Raw genomic sequence first — 16,738 nt, forward strand, 5'->3', positions numbered from 1 at the left:
TGCGTTAGAGGTGTGATTACTAAAGAATCAGTACCATCTAAACTCATCTTCTTTTAAGTGATTTGACAAAAAGGGATAAGTGTATGGATTGATATAAATGATTCACATACAATACTTGGCCCAGAGGAGAAGTGGTTTTGGACTTAAGAAACATATGCTAAAGGTGTGATTATTAAAGAATCGTTAAAACCTAATCTCTCTCATTTTCCATTTACTGATCTGACAAAAAAAAGTCGTTGATGTTATAGATTGAATGAAATATTTCACATAAAACACTTGGCCCAGTGGAAGAGTGGTTTTGAAGCCAATAACTGGTATATTTCAGACCAATTATCTAGCTGGAGCCAATCAACCATTAAGTTCTTCATTGTTATGAAGAAGATAATACATTTTGTGGACTTTAAGAATGTCTACTGTAAGGGTTATAGGATGAAATGCAGGTAAGAATTGAGAATAGTGTCTGGAATCTTGTCAGTGTTCAATAAATGAATATAGTAAATGGTACTTCAAATGTTTATTCAATATGTGCATTCTAATAGAGAAATAAAAGTTTACCTTGACATGTTGAGTAGCAGTCACTTGAGTTATAAAGGTGCATTAAAGAAGTCAGAGGCAGGGCATGATGACTCACGCCTGTAATCCCAGCAGTTTGCGAGGCCGAGGTGGGCAGATCACGTGGGTCGGGAGTTCGAGACCAGCCTGGCCAACATGGAGAAACCCCGTCTCTACTAAAAATAAAAAAATTAGCCATGCATGGTTGTGCACGCCTGTAATCCCAGCTACTTGGGAGGCTGAGGCAGGAGAATCGTTTGAACCCAGAAGGCAGAGGTTGTGGTGAGCTGAGATTGTGCCATTGCATTCCAGCCTGGGCGACTAGAGCAAAACTCCATATCAAAAAAAAAAAAAAAAAAAGAAAAGAAAAGAAAAGAAAAAAGACAGGGAGCAAGTTCTGAGATAAGAGATGGAGTGGAATCATTTTTACCTGCCCAGAGTTTGATATAAAGAAGGGAGGTGTCTGAGTGAAATACTTAGCAGGTGTTCGGAGGATGTTACATCTGAGAGATCAGAGCGGGTTTGACTGGTTTGGAAATCTTTGCAGAGGGGAGTTGGAACATGTTGGAAAGTAATTTGCTGCATCAGCTTTTAAGTCTGTCCTGTTTATCGTTTGCATTTATAACTTCATTTGGGCCTAGAAGTGTTAAGGAAGCACCACTGAAGCCAAGAAAAATCTATCAGACAGCTATTGCCACCATGGTTCTATGTTACAAACCATCCTGAAGTGTAGTTCCTCACATACTTTGCTTACTCACGAGTCTATAGAAGAGTAAGCATGTGAGAGCTATGTGGCTAGTCCGGACTGGATTGCAGACTCCAAGATGCAAGTTGAGTTCACATCTGCCCTGGTGTCTTTCATTCTCCTTGGATCAGACTTCTTTGGACATTTTCTTCTCTTGGTGAATTACAGACGGACAAGAGGGTGAGGCTGATTGCAAAAGGACATTTTAAGCTTCCGCTCACATCACTTCCTGTAACCTCGCATTAGCCAAAGCAAGTTATGTGGCCAAATCCAAGGTTAAGCGTCAACATAGCCACCATGAGGCTATGATACTGGTGTGAGTTTTAATACTACTTCAGGGAAGTAAAGAGCCAGAAGAACGACAGCGACATAAAAGGAAATTTTTCTGGGTGATGAAAAGTGCAAGGTTTTGTGTGGATTTGTTGATGGTACTGTGGCAGCCATCCTGTGGACGCGGTGAGATGACCAGAAGCATCACAGAGACATAGCTATTGAAGCAAAGGCAGAAATTGCCTGTCTCCACATTTGTTGATACTGAGGTCTTGAAGTCGTGCCCTCTGTTCCTCACAGTGGAGAGCAAGACTAAGGACACCATAGGGGTATGAAGAGGGAGAAAAGAAGAAATTGAAACTGGACCTTGGGATTCACCCACATTTGGAGTATGGGAGCGGCTGAATGCCTAGCATGTAACATGCGCTAGGAATGTTTGTTGTCTTGAATTGATTTGAAGGAGTCGGAGAGGCCGTGGTCCCTGTGTCTCCTTACATCTATTATTCCACTGCCAGGCCATTCTCCTTTGCTCCCATCCCAGAGAAACCTGTATCCCCAGCAGCATAATAATGACATTTCATTATTATGATCTGACACCCTAGGGCTGGTATCCAGCTGTTCTAAATAGAGCGGGTTTCTGTCAAAGAGATTTCACTTAGGACTAAGCATGACTATTCAAACTACTGCCACCTGGGGAGAAAGTCTTTATTTACCATTCTTTCCAGTTGTCAATCTCTAGATAGGTATGTACTCATTATTTTTTTCTCCCTTCATCTCTCATATTCACAAGGAAAAAAGTTTTGTGTTATTACAGAATGATCTGATTTCAGCGATGAAATTCTTCTCTTGCTGGTCATTTTACAGTTAGATTCTTGGATGAATATTATTTCCATCTTATGCAATTAAGAGTGATATCTCATCTGATTTCAGTGAGGAAATTCTTCTGTCGTTGGCCATTTTACAGTTAGAGTCTTTGATGAATATTATTTCCATCTTATGCAATTAAGAATAATATCTCATGTGGCATTAAATTGTTGGACTGCCTTTGAAATTGAAGGCAGTGAGAAAATTCTAGCATGAGCATCACCTTTTTGTGTGTACGTAGCTTTTTGGATCTCATTACTTACAGTATAATTAGGCAATAGTTGCTGCAGTTATATTTATAGTTGTTTATTTCTCATTTTCATAATGGAACTGGCCAATGAGAATCAATGGCATAAAAGTTTTCTTGGAGAGGGGTGTAACTTGTGGACTACTAACACTGCCTTTAGTTCAGTCTTTCTGATACTGTTTTATGAGTATCTTTCTGATACTTTTATAAGCAAATAATGATATGCTTGCCTTGTCTGTTGGCAGCAAACCCCTTTGCAATGTATGTTAGAATGTATTAATGTGTAGGATGACTAATGGCTGGTGATGCAGGACAGGCAAGTCCAAAAGTTGGGGTTTAGCCTGGGAGGATTCTTGGCCTACCTAGAAAAGAATTCATGTGCAAGCAGGTGGTGTTAGACAGCAATCCTCTATTGAATGATATGGCTCCTTGCAGAGGAGGGCTAACTCATAGGCACTGCACCCAGAGTCGGCCACATATGGGCTATTCACAACTGTATTTATACCCACTTATACCCATTTTCAGTTACATGCAAATTAAGGGACAAGTTAATGCAAATTAAGGGACAAGTTAATGCAAATTAAGGGGTGGTTATTTAGAACTTTGTGGGAAAGGAACAGTAACTGCCAGGTTGTTGTCATGGAAAGGGGTGGCAGCTTCCAGGTGATTGGCATGGCATCGGTAAACTGTCCTAGCACTAGTGGGTGTCTTCTGCTAATGAGCAGTGAGGGTATCTGGGTATTGCTTTCATCACCATTTACTAGTTCCTGCCGTTTTGTTTTTACTTCATCCTGTCAGGACCCGGAAGTGCATCCTGCCAGTCTCCTACCTAACTAGAATTCTTGTAAGAAATAGTTGGCATAATGTGGAGCATAAATTTCAAGTTTTAGGATTTCACTGCCCCTTAGAATTTAATAAGTACGAATAAAAGGCTTGCACAGGATTGCGTGCTTTACACTTTTCCACAGAAAAGGCAAAAGGAGGTATTTATTATTAGGATAATTATATAAAATAAAGTGAGTTGAAGCCATATGCAATAGTGAGGATGTCTTAATAGAGTAGCCCTTGAATGGATTTGTGCATGTTGGTTAGCCCAAGGGCTGGGCTACAGTGAGATCTGTACTTGTCTGCATAACATCCATTTTTTTTTCCCTCTGTCCTTGCGTGGCAGCCAGGTGGTACAAGATTGCTGAGATAAATTCCAAGTATAGCATCTCATTACTCTAAGCTAGCGGTCAGCAAACTTTTTCTATAAAGAGCCAGGAGTTTTGTCCTGTGGGCCGAATAATCTTTCTTGTAACTACTTGTTGTTTATTTGCAAAGTTTATTTACCAAGCTACACAGTGGGCTGGGTTTGTCTTGTGATCATAATTCCCCAATTCATGGTCTAAATTACATATGATAATCTCCAGGGTCTCAGGCCTCTGCCCTCCTGGAGCTGTGGTATTCTCCTGGCCCACACAGATTTGTGAAGGAATAGGAAAATAATACTATGTGCACTAGCAAGATATAAATATCTCTTTCTAATACCCAAAGGATTGTAAATCATTCTACTGTAAAGACACATACGTACCTATGTTTATTGCTGCAGTCTTCACAGTAGCAAAGACTTGGAACCAACCCAAATGCCCATCAATGATAGACTGGATAAAGAAAATGTGGCACATATACACCATAGAATACTATGCAGCCATAAAAAAGGATAAGTTCATGTCCTTTGCAGGGACATGGATGAAGCTAAAAACCATCATTCTCAGCAAACTAATAGGAACAGAAAACTGAACACCACATGTCGTCTCTCATAAATGGGAATTGAATAATGAGAACACGTAGACACAGGGAGGGGAACATCACACACCGGGGCCTGTCAGGGGCTGGGGGGTTATGGGAGGGACAGCATTAGAAGAGATACCTAATGTAGATGACAGGTTGATGGATGCAGCAAACCACCATGGCACGTGTATACCTAACAAACCTGCACGTTCTGCACATGTTTCCCAGAACTTAAAGTATAACAATAATGTTTAAAAAGCTGTTAAAGTTTTCTTATTACCAAGAAGGCTGTAGGAAGATATTACCGTGCATTGCAGTGGAGATTTTCTTGCATGTATATGATAACCACAACTGCAGCAGCCACTTACCCACCTGCTTGGAGATGAAGCCAGCGCAGGTGAGGAGAGGAGCAGAGTGAAGAGGAACTTCTGAAACTAAAAACATCTGCTAGCTTGTATGAATACTAGAGTGCCTAGATTTCCTGTTATGTGTGACAGCATCTTTCGTTGCCGTTTAATCAAGTTTGAGTTGGGCTTCTTCTTCTTTGCAAGTACACGTACCTCAGCTGACAGGCGAGAAAACAGAACCCCCATTAAGAAGATATTACTAGGAACTTAGAGACGTGAGACAGCAGAGAAGAGATGAGATGAAATTGGGAGACAGAGAGAGAGAGAGACTGGAGGCTCTACAGTAAAAGATATTGAGATAATCTTCATTGGCAGATGCTAGAAGTCCTTTCAAGAGCTAGAGTATTTAAACATCTAATTCTGAATAGGGTGCGTGTTCAAGATTAAAAATTCCTCTGCAACTCCAAACTACAGTTAAGTCGGATGCTCTCACCAAAGCCTTCCTGGAGTAGTTGTAGATAAATAAAGGCTGAGATGCTGAGTTCCATTCTTGGGTAAGCTAGACTGAAACGAAAGGGAGTCCCTATGAGAAGGGTGAGCGTTCAGGGGGTAAAGAATTAAAGCCACAAATTACTCTGAGTGTGTAAATTCCTGTGAATTTGTGGACATCTTTGGAAGTATGCTAAACATACAAAAAATGCATGACAGTTACCTTTAAAACTCGGAAGACGGTTTCACCTTCCTTTCCAAGTTTGTCATACATCTCAAGTGATCAGCAAAAGAACAATTATGTTCACCGTACAGTATTAGATCACCTTTCATGGTTTGAATGGTTCTGCTCCAAAATTCTGGTGTTGCCAATGTGATAGGATTAAGAGGTGGGGCCGTTCAGGTGTGATTAGGCCATAATGGCTCCTCCCTCATAAATGGGATATAGCCCCTTGTAAAAAGAGGCTTCTGGTAGCATTTGGCTCTCTTGGCCTTCCGCCTTTTGCGTTGTGAAGACACAGCATTCCTCTCCTCTGGAGGATGTAGCTTTCACTCAACAGCTGAGTCTACTGGCACCTTGGTCTTGAACTTCCCAGCCTCCAGAACTGTGAGAAATACCTTTCTGTTCTTTATAAATTACTCATTCTCAGCTATTTTGTTATAGCAGCACAAAATGGAGTAAGACACCATCTAAGAGGAGTTAGCTTTAAAATATTTGGAAAAAATACATAGTCAAGTTTTCTTTGAGATTTTTTATGTATTCTACGTCCCTTAATGATCTAGTTTCCTTCCCACCATGATGATTAAATATTTTCTTCTAAACACAGTGAAAGCAGAGTAATTTTGTTGGTAATAAAGCGAAATATTTCTAGTAAGAACACAAGATGGACATCTGTAACTTTTGAAGGAGCAGCTATAAATAATTTTAAAAATTTTTGAGATAATTTTGCACTTTCAGAAGAGTTGCAAAAGTAGTCCAGAGAATTTTTGTATAGTCTTTACCCATCTTCTCTGAATATTAACATTTTACATCACCATAATACAATAATAGAAACTAATAAGTTAGCATTAGGACCATGCTGTCAACTGAAATATATACTTCACTGAGTTTACAAGATTTTACTCCGGTTCTTTTATTCTTCCAGGATCTATTCCATTATTCCACATTGTTTTTAGTTGCCATATCACCTTATGTCTCAGTTCATTCAGACTGCTATAACAAAATACCTCGCATTGGGTAGATTTTTTAAAAAGAAATTTATTTCTCATAGTTTTGGAGGATGGAAAGTCCAAAATCAACATACTGGCAGATTCAATGTTTGGCAAGTGCTGGTTTCCAGGATCATAGATGGCATCTTCTTGCCATGTCATCACATGGTGTAAGGGTCAAGGTAACTGTCTTGGATGGCGGCAGTGGCTGCTGCTGCTGCAACCTCCGCCTCCACCTCCGCCTCCTTTTCTTCCTTTCTCTCTCTCTCTCCCTTTCTCCTTCTCTCCCTCTTTCTCTCTTTGTCTGTCTCTCTCTCCCTCTCCTTCCTTCCTTCCTTCCTTCCTTCCTTCCTTCCTTCCTTCCTTCCTTCCTTCCTTCCTTCCTTCCCCCCCTTTTCTCCTCTCCTCTCCTCTTCTCTCCTCTCCTTTTCCTTCCTTCCTTCTTTGCTTCTTTCCCTCTTCCCTCCCTCCCTCCCTCTCTGCCTCCCTCCCTTCCTCTTCCCCCTTCCCTTCCCTTCCCTTCCTTCCTTTCTTTCTTTTTCTTTGTCTCTCTTTCTCTTCCCCCTCTCTTTCTCTCTCCCTCTCTTCCCCCTCTCTTTCTCTCTCCCTCTCTTTCTCTGTCTTTTCTTCCTTCTTTACTTCCTTTTTTCTCTTTCTGTGTCTCTTCTTCCTTCCTTCCTTTCTTCCTTTCTCTCTTTCTCTCTTTCTCTATCTGTCTGTCTGTCTTCTTCACTAATCCTACTCATGAGGGCTCTGGTCCCATGACGTAATCACCTCCCAATGCCATCACATTAGAGATTAGGTTTCAACGTGTGAATATGGGGAGGGCACTAACGTTCAGACCATTGTACCTTAGTTCCCTCCAATCTGTGAAACTGTGACAATTCCTGTTTGTTTGTTTGTTTGTTTGTTTTGATCTTTCATGATTTTGATACGTTTGATTTTGCTTGTCATGGGATGTTGGGTGAGTCATATAATATGTCTGAGTGTCAGTTTCCACATAGGTTTTATAGATATAATGAGAATACCTACACCATGTTTCTTAGATGGGGATTATATAAAGAAATCATTTTGGCTCAATGAATATTAGCTGTTCATAATAATTGTTATTAATTATTAATATTAATTTTATAATTTTTAAAGGGATATTTCTCAGCTGGGATTATCTGCTGTTTGACCCTGATTAGAATGAATTTATGTGTTATTGGAAAGGATGCCATGAAAGTGATGTGTCCTTAGCATGTCACACTGGAGGGTCAACGATGTCTGTGTCTCTTTTTACTACTGATATTAGCCTTGATCACTTAGTTGAGAAGGCATTTGCCAAGTTTCTTCACGGTAAGATTGTTTTTAACCTTTGAACTTAAAAGTATCCTAATTTATTACTTTGATGGCCTAATGGTGATTTTCAATTTCCTCTCATGCCCTGTACATGTATTAATTGGAACACTTGTGTAAGGAAGCATTTTTCATTCTCCTCCATTTATTTTTTCAGTGTTTATATCATTATTGACTCAACAGTTATTTTGAGGGTGAGTTATAATCTAATATTGTCATAATTTTTGTGACTCAAATCATTCCACAGGGTATCCGCAGGCTGGTTTCAGACTCCTGACCCTAAGCGATCCTACCTCAGCCTCCTAAAACACTAGGATTAGAGGCATAGTTCTAAGACATTTTTGTCACCCCAGAAGGAGACCCTGTATCCAATAAGTAGTCACTCTTATTCCTTCTCCTCTGCCCCAGCCTTTGGCAATCACTAATCTGATTTCTCTACATAGATATTTTCCTATTTCAGATATTTCATGTAAATGAATTCATACAGTATGTGTCTGTTTGTGTCCAACTTCTTTAATTTAGTATAGTGTTTTTTTTGAAGTTCAGCCAAGTGGTAGCACATACCAGTGCTTCATTCCCTTTTATGGCTGAATAACATTTCATTGTATGGATAGACCGCATTTTGTTTATCCATTCATTAGCATTTGCCTTGTTTTCATCATTTCCTTGATGTAAATAGCTGCTATGAGTATTTTTGGAGAAGTATTTGTTTGAGTACACGTTTTCAGTTGTTTTGGGCACATACCTAGGAGTGGAATTGCTGAATCATGCAGTAGCTCTATGTTTAACTTACTGAGGTATCAGCAAACTGTTTCCCACTTCAACCACCCCATTTTACATTCCCATCAGCAATGTTGGAGGATTCCAATCTCTTTGTAAGCAAATTTCCCATGTTGTGCTTTCCCAAGGGGGCACTGGAGTGAATGGCATCCTCTTTGCCATCTTGCTTGTCATGGGATCTTGGGTGGGTCATGGAATTTGTCTGAGCCTCAGTTTCCACATAGGTTTTATAGGTATACTGGTAAAACCTATACCATATTTCTTATGTGAGGATTATATAAAGAAATCATTTTGGCTCAGTGAGTATATTAGCTGCTTATAATAATTGTTATTAATTATTAATATTAATTTTGCCTTTCCTTCTCAGCCTCTTGTGTGTTGTTCTTGCTTGTGGCTCTGAATTCGGATGGCTGAGTAACCTTTTAGCAACTCAGATCTGTCCCTGTGTTTCTCCTCTGTATAAGACGTCAGTTCTGGTGCTGCTAACATTCACTGCAGCCCTTCGCTCTTTTTCATCCAAATGTTTCTGGTGTACAGAACGCATGCTTCTGGATTTATGGTGGGGGCTGGTGAAGAGTAGAGAGGACAAGGAAGTCTGGGGCTGTCGTGTGAAACAGCTTGTTCTTCCTGCAGATTTCTTTTTATTATTTCCTAGAGCTTTCACACTTCATCTTACGTGAATGCATTTTGCAATTTTACATTCTACTTTATGATTTATCCATGTGTGTCCTAATATTACAATCAACCATATCCTGATAAAAAATAAATCTTCCTGTCCAACTGGCATGTTGGGAGTGTGTACCCAGTGTGTCCTGTATGTCCAGGCACAGCCCTGCCAACCCATCAAAATACATGCACTGCAGGTTTATGGGAGCTTCAGGGTGCACAAGACACACCTGGAGAGCTGATCAAAACAGAGACTCTAGACTCTGCTTTGATACACAGACTTAATGTGTCTGTGGGAGCCTCAGGAGTCTGTATTCTTTACAAGGTGCCCCAGTGAGTGTGATGTCAGCTGGCCTGTGTACATGGTGGGTCACCTCCAGTGTGCTGAGTGTGCTGTGGACCACCTTTGGAGAAACACCAGGGAAAATGATGATGCTTGAAATCCTGGATCCTACCTGCTTCTCTTCATCTCAGGCCACTGCCCATACCCAGCACCCCCAAATCCTAGCCTCCAAGAATGATCCAGCCACATTAACCTTTTGTTCTTGGCATGTTTGACTTTGTCACTCCATTTGCTTGTACACTGTGTCTGCCTTGTCCAAGGGAGCATTCCTGCTCATCCTTCTAAGGCTCAACTCAGTGGGGACAACTGTTCCTTTGGGAGCTTAGTGTAGCATGGTGATTAACAGGTGGGGAGCTCTTAAGGTCAAGGGTATCAGGGCTAGTCTGCTTTCTACATTTACCAGCTGGGTGAATGTGCACAAGTTCATTGATCTCTCTCAGACCGTTTCTTCCTCTGTAAAAGAAGGAGTAACTAACGGTACCTATCTTTATAGGATGACTGTGGGATTAAGTGAGGCAATACCTATAAAATGCCTAAGACAGAGTTAGTACTCAATGACTCTTTTTGTTATTTTATTTTATTTTTGAGATGGAGTGTCATTCACTCTCTCACCCAGGCTGGAGTGCAGTGGCATGATCTCTGCCCACTGCAACCCCTGCCTCCTGGGTTCAAGCAATTCTCCTGCCTCAGCCTCCCAAGTAGCTGGGACTATAGGCGTACACCACCATGTCCAGCTAATTTTTGTATTTTTAGTAGAGATGGGGTTTCACCATGTTGGCCAGGCTGGTCTCGAACTTCTGGCATCAAATGATCTGCCCACCTTGACCTAAAGTGCTGGGATTACAGGCGTGAGCCACTGTGTCCGGCCCTTTTTGTTATTTTTTATTTTTTTTCTTTTAATTAACCACCTGATTATCTCCTCTGCTAGTCTGTGAGCTTCTTGACAGTGGGGAAGAGTCCTCAATAATTTGTGTATTTATGTTATTTATAACAGAACCTTGTGTCTAAAAGATCACACACATACACACACACACACACACACTCACACACATATTTTTGAAGGAGCTTTCTACCTGCTGGGAATTATTGAATGAACAAATGCATTTTATGAATTCCCTAATCCTTTTCTTTGCCATTTTCACCACTTTCTCATTCGAGTTAATCTCTGAAGACATAATACCCTGCCATGGAGCCTCATCCCTGCATGGGCTATTTGTCACATCCGGGCTTATATTGTGCTGACTGGGCCTTCCTTGAGACATCCGCTCCCTGTTAATGATTGACTGACAGTAGGAGGCCAATATGCTGAGTCAGCACCCTGGGGCTCACTGGCTCTTCCCTTATTGAAGGGGAAGGGAGTAACTTTATCTTGTTAGTTAATGGGAAGAAAAAGCCATAGGACCTTTGTCATCCATTCTGCCGGGTTACAGAATGTGACCTGTGTGTCTGTGTGTGTGTGTGTGTGTGTGTGTGTGTGTGTGTGTATAAAATATACTCTCTGATTAAAGCACCAAAGCTACTGCCAATAAGCTTCAGGATAAGTAGAAAGGATATTAGTTTAAAAGACTGAAATACCACCAGTAGAAAAATAAAACAATTTTTCAGCAAACCATAAAAAAAAAAAACTATTGGAAATATATAAACTGCTGTTCTCTGGAGAATATTAGCATTTTAACACACATGGCTATCAGAAGAAAATGTTTGCATAACTCAGGGAGGTACTTTGGAAGCATTACAGAATTTTAGGAGATCCCTCAAAAGGCTAAACCTAAAATTGCCTTATGATGCAGCATTTCCATTCCTATGAATATACCCAAAGGAATCGAAAACAGAATCTTGGACAGATACTTGTATACCAGTGTTTATTGTAGCATTATTTGCAATAGCCAAAAGGTGGAAACCACCCAAATGCCCATCCATGGATAAATGAATAAATAAGACTTGGCACATATGAAAGTCATTTGTCCATTAAACCATAATAAAGTTCTGACATGTGCTATAATAGGGATGAACCTTGCAAACATTATGCTAAGTGAAAGAAACCAGATAGAAAGGGACAAATATTATATGGTTCCACTTCTAGGGATGCTAAAGTATTCAAATACATGGAAACTGAAAATAGAATGGAGGTTACCAGGGGCTGAAGGGGGAGGAATAAGGAGTTAGTGTTTAGTGGATTCGGAGTGTCATTATGGGAAGATGATAAAATTATGGAAAAGGGTAGCAGCGATGGCTGCATAACATTGTGAACGCACTAAATGCCACTGAACTATTCACTTAAGAATAGTTAAAAGTAATTCCAGCACTTTGGGAGGCTGAGGCAGGCGGATCACTTGAGCTCCGGAATTCAAGACCAGCCTGGGCAACATGGTGAAATCCCATCTTTACAACATATACAAAAATTAGCTCAGCGTGTTGGCACGTGCCTGTAATCCCAGCTCCTCAGGACACTGAGGTCCAGGAATCTCTTGACCCTGGGAAGAGGAGGTTGTGGTGAGCTGAGATTGTACCACTGCCTGGCGACAGAGCGAGACTCCCTCAAAAAAAGAATAGCTAAAAGGTAAATTTTATGTTAGGTATATTATATCACAAGAAAAAAATACAAGGAGAAAAGAATACACAGCTTAAAAAAATGAACTCTTGCTTGCCTGGAAAGGTGCATTCCCTTCATGGGGAGCTCACTGGTTTCTAGCTACCCTCAAGTGTGAGACAGAGGCTGGAGACTGGTGACTCGCGGGCTGGAACTCACCCCTCTAGGTGTTTTGTTTGCACCACAGAGTTTGTATTATTTGTCCACATTTTACTAAGAGGTATTTGGCATCGAAAACTGAAACTAGATTCCCTTTTATCTTGGACAGTTTGTCCATGCTGGGTCCACATTCTCCTGTGCCACCCAGCATCCTGTGAAGGGAGTCTTCAGTCTCCCTGGGCACCTGGGCCCTACAGAAGCTTATAGTTATAGCCCCAAAGTGAAAGTTTTCACTCTGTCTCAGAGCTGACCCTCTGCTGTTGGAGTCATTGCCTTTGTATTGTGGGATTTGATTATAGTAATGTAAACGAGCCTAAGATGATGACCTCTAGGGATTGAACGCTGGGGTATTTCTTCACTCCAGGCTGAGACTTGGTAGCTGGAAAGCCCACTGATGCCAAGTTCAATTTTTTTTTTTTTTTGAGACAGTCTCTCTGTTGCCCAGGCTGGGGTGTGGTGGCATGATCTTGGCTCACTGAAACCTCCGCCTCCAGGGTTCAAGCAATCCTCCCACCTCAGCCTTATGAGTAGTGAGGATTACAGGCACGTACCACCAGGCCCAGCTTTTTTTTTTTTTTTTAAGTAGAGACGGGGTTTCGCCATGTTGGCCAGGCTGGTCTCAAACTCCTGACCTCAAGTGATCTGCCTGCCTTGGCCTTCCAAGATGCTGGGATTACAGGCATGAGTCACTGTGCCTGGCCCCAATTCAATTTTTTAATATATCCAATTATTTTTTAAAAAATATCCCGAACGAATAGATTTTTAACCATCTACAACCAGCCAGCTTTGCGTATTTCACAAAGCCTCACCAGCCTTACCCATTTGGTGAGATAGGGCTTTGTAGTTACAAGGCCCCAAGTTGCCCCACCCCTCTGGAGGCCTTTGACCCAGAGACTCCCCAAGGAGCTGCTGAATGACATCATCTAGACAAGTAATCCCCTCCTCAGGGTTCCCTTCCTCTTACATCCACTGCTGGATGACGACTTGCTCACACACGCCTCTGGATAGTCTCATGCTATAAGGGACATTGTGCAGCTGCCTGTGCATGTGTTACCTCCTCTTTCAGTCATATCTTTTTCTTTGACCAGCCCCCAGATCCTTAAGCTCCCTACAGTCATTACAATGTGCTTTTCTCATATGAAAGTATAAATAGAAGTCACTAGACATTGGAGAAGAAGAGGTGGGTCTTCTTAAGAGGGCGTTTGTCTCCCCTGTTGAGATAGGGAAAGCAATAGAACAGGTGTTGGGGATGCTCGTGTTTGCCAGGGGCAGGAGAGAGCATCTTGTTTGTCTGCTTTGAGTACGTGGCGAGGCCTTCCAGGATCAGCCTCATATGTATCTGCACTTTGATGTTTTACGAGAGGCCCTAAACTGAGGATAACCCTTGGAGAGTTAAACACCGTGAATGCCATATGCCTGGAGTGCACTTCTCGTTGGTCAAGGATTAAATTCATGGGAAACGTGCACCAAAAGCAGATGCAGCCTCATCGTAGGTTCTGAATCCAGGGTGAAAAGGCCATGGGAGCTGCTCGTAGTCAGCAGAAGTGTGTGCCTAACCTGGATGGATGGTTCTGGTTGATCAGGATTTGTAGGAAATAGAGTAATGCAATTATCATCCGCGGTTGGCTCTCTGTGGGATGTTCTCACAGATCCGTGGCAAACGGTTGGTAGGCTATTTTCCTCCCCATTGTATTGTGAGATGTACAAACCTTCCTACTGATACTGCCGGGGAGAGATTTCTGAAGGATTATGAGACTGCTATTTAAAAAAGTGATTTCCAGTTAAATACCTTTCAGTATTAAAATGGTAAAGCTATAAGGAACGGGGGGATAGTCTTCCATAATAATTGCTTCTCAAGGAGCTTAGTCTGATTGTCTTATTAACAACTTGAACTTCATCCTTTCCTATGACAAATGAGAAAAGAATTCTGTGATTCATTGAACAGTCAGATTTCCAATATGGTATTTACTTGCATTTTCGTTTCCACTTCAGCCAGGAAATCAAATCCTAGGGATTAAATAACCCATTTGAAATGTGATGGAGAATTACACCAAAAAAGGAAAATTCACCCACAAATGAGAGCGACTTCATTCAAAGTTTCCAGATGATAGTGGAGACTGCCAACACATCAAGCAACGGTGACCTCACCTTCGCAGGCCATTGGTATTAGCCCTCTCTTACCTTCCTGCTGGTGCCATGAAATTTACTTTCTGGCAGTCAACATAGCTAATAGTGGCCATGCACTGAATGTTTACTATATGCCAAGTCTGGTGTTGTTTTTTTTTTTTTTTAATTTAAATTTTACTACTCTGTGAAGTAGGTACTTCCAGTGTCCCATTTTAGGAGAAGGAATCAGACAAAGACAGTTATGTAATATGCGCAAGATCACAGACATAGTACATGGTAGACTCAAGTTCCAAACTGTCTTCCATATGGCTTCAGACTGTAATCCAAGTCAGCATTTATGTGCATGCTACCGGGTCAGGTATGATGGGATGCGTCTCTTTACTTAATATGTATGTTCTGGGAGCCTGGCTCCTCCCCTGGTTTTCACTAGAGCAGGTTTTGTTCTTTTTTACACCAGAACTCTCTAAAACCCAAAGTCATAACATTCACATAATAGTCAACATGTATGTATCTCAAGGGTCTGCTAGAGCTAGGTGCTGGAGGAAGGAAAAGACACTAAAAACAATGGTCCTGCCCTCATGGGGCTTACACTCTCCTGAGAAGCCACGTTACAAAGAAGCAAACAGCTCAGAAACAGGTTATGCCTTATGCCAGGTAGTAGGAAAAACAAATCAACGTGGTCCTGAGATAGAAAACAAGGAGGGGTTCATCGAGATAGGATGGTCGGGAAAGGCTCCCCGACCATCCACTAAAGCTTAGAGAGGGGGAAGGAATCAAGCTGGGCCCACAGCTACAGGAAGAACATCTCAGACAGAGGTAACAGCAAGTGCAGAGGCCTCAGGAACAAGTTTGACCTGTTGGAGAAACTGGAAGGACATCAACATGGCTTGAAGGGAGTAAGAGAGTAATGAGGAGGGCTGCCTTAGATGGAGTCAACGGGTTGGGTTTAAAAGGCCAAAAAAAGCTCTTCCATATCTCAGATTATTTTATCTCTCTCTTTTTAAAGAAAGTTATTTTTCTGTATTGTTTTTCTTCTGTTTCACCTTTTTGAGGCACCGGCTCCAGTTGCCATTAATTAAAAAAAAATTGCCCTCTGTTCATGTGGGCCTTTTAATTCAAGGAATGTTTGAGCATTATATGCCAAGTCCTGAGGCAGGCAAGGCAGGGGTTTGAAAGATGTGAAGTGATGTGTCTATGGGCCTTAGAAACACATAGATTTGAATTCCAAAAGTGAGAATTAAGTTGACCTTACAGAAATGAATTGCAGGTTAGGTGGTGGTAAACCTCTAAAGAAGATTCATGTAGGACCTTTTCACATAATTCTGTTCTCCAGTCAATTTTAAACCACACTGCATCCCAGCAAGGACAGTTTATGGCTTTGTTCACGTCATAGATTTAGAAATCAAGACCTAAGAAAGGTCACACCATTAAATAAATGTTCAACACTCAGGGAGAGATGGGATGTTAATAACAGATTCTCAGTTGAGTGACATTGACTTGCTACTTTTGTAACAGCTACTTTGCTTTGCATTTGTAAAACCTAAAACAAATTTTTTTCTGTATTTTTGATGGAGAAAAGAGAAGTTTTTGACCTGAGCATTTTCTCACTTCAGAGAAATGAATAAGGGAAGCGTGCACTGATTAATATTCTTGGGGGTGCTAGAAATATATCCGAAAACCTCTTGAGTCTAGTGTTTCTCAAATTTTAATGTGCTTAAAGATATCTGGAGCTATGCTGTGAAGTCACTAGCCATATGTGACTTCTCAGTACTTCTGAATACTTGAAATGTAGCTAGATGAAATTGAGGCATATTTATAAAATGCACACATTTGAAGAGTTACTGTGAAAATAAATATAAAATATCTCGATAATTTTTGTACCAATTACGCAATAAAATAATCTTTTGATGTATTGGGTTAAATTCAACATATTATTCAATCAATTTCATTTATTTGTTTTCACTTTTTAAATAAAATGCAGCTATTAGAAAATTTAGAATCGTGTATACCTTACATTATGTTTTTATTTTACCGTATTACTGTAAGAAGACTTCTGTGTCCAGCCATGATACCTTACGTTATGTTTTTATTTTACCGTATTACTCTGAGAAGACTTCTGTGTCCAGCCTTAATACCTTATGTTATGTTTTTATTTTATCATATCACTCTAAGAAGACTTCTGTGTCCAGCCTTGATGCTACAGCTGACACTAGGTTGGTCCTCATACTGAAAGCAATAA

General features: G+C 40.9%; 1 protein-coding gene across 1 annotated transcript in view; it reads left to right on the forward strand.

The window, feature by feature from the left end:
* The window catches only part of LOC105467818 (RNA binding fox-1 homolog 1), a 2,482,591-nt gene that overhangs the window by 880,979 nt on the left and 1,584,874 nt on the right, over positions 1–16,738 (forward strand).

Source organism: Macaca nemestrina, chromosome 18 (assembly GCF_043159975.1).
Source record: "Macaca nemestrina isolate mMacNem1 chromosome 18, mMacNem.hap1, whole genome shotgun sequence".
Classification (NCBI taxonomy): domain Eukaryota; kingdom Metazoa; phylum Chordata; class Mammalia; order Primates; family Cercopithecidae; genus Macaca; species Macaca nemestrina.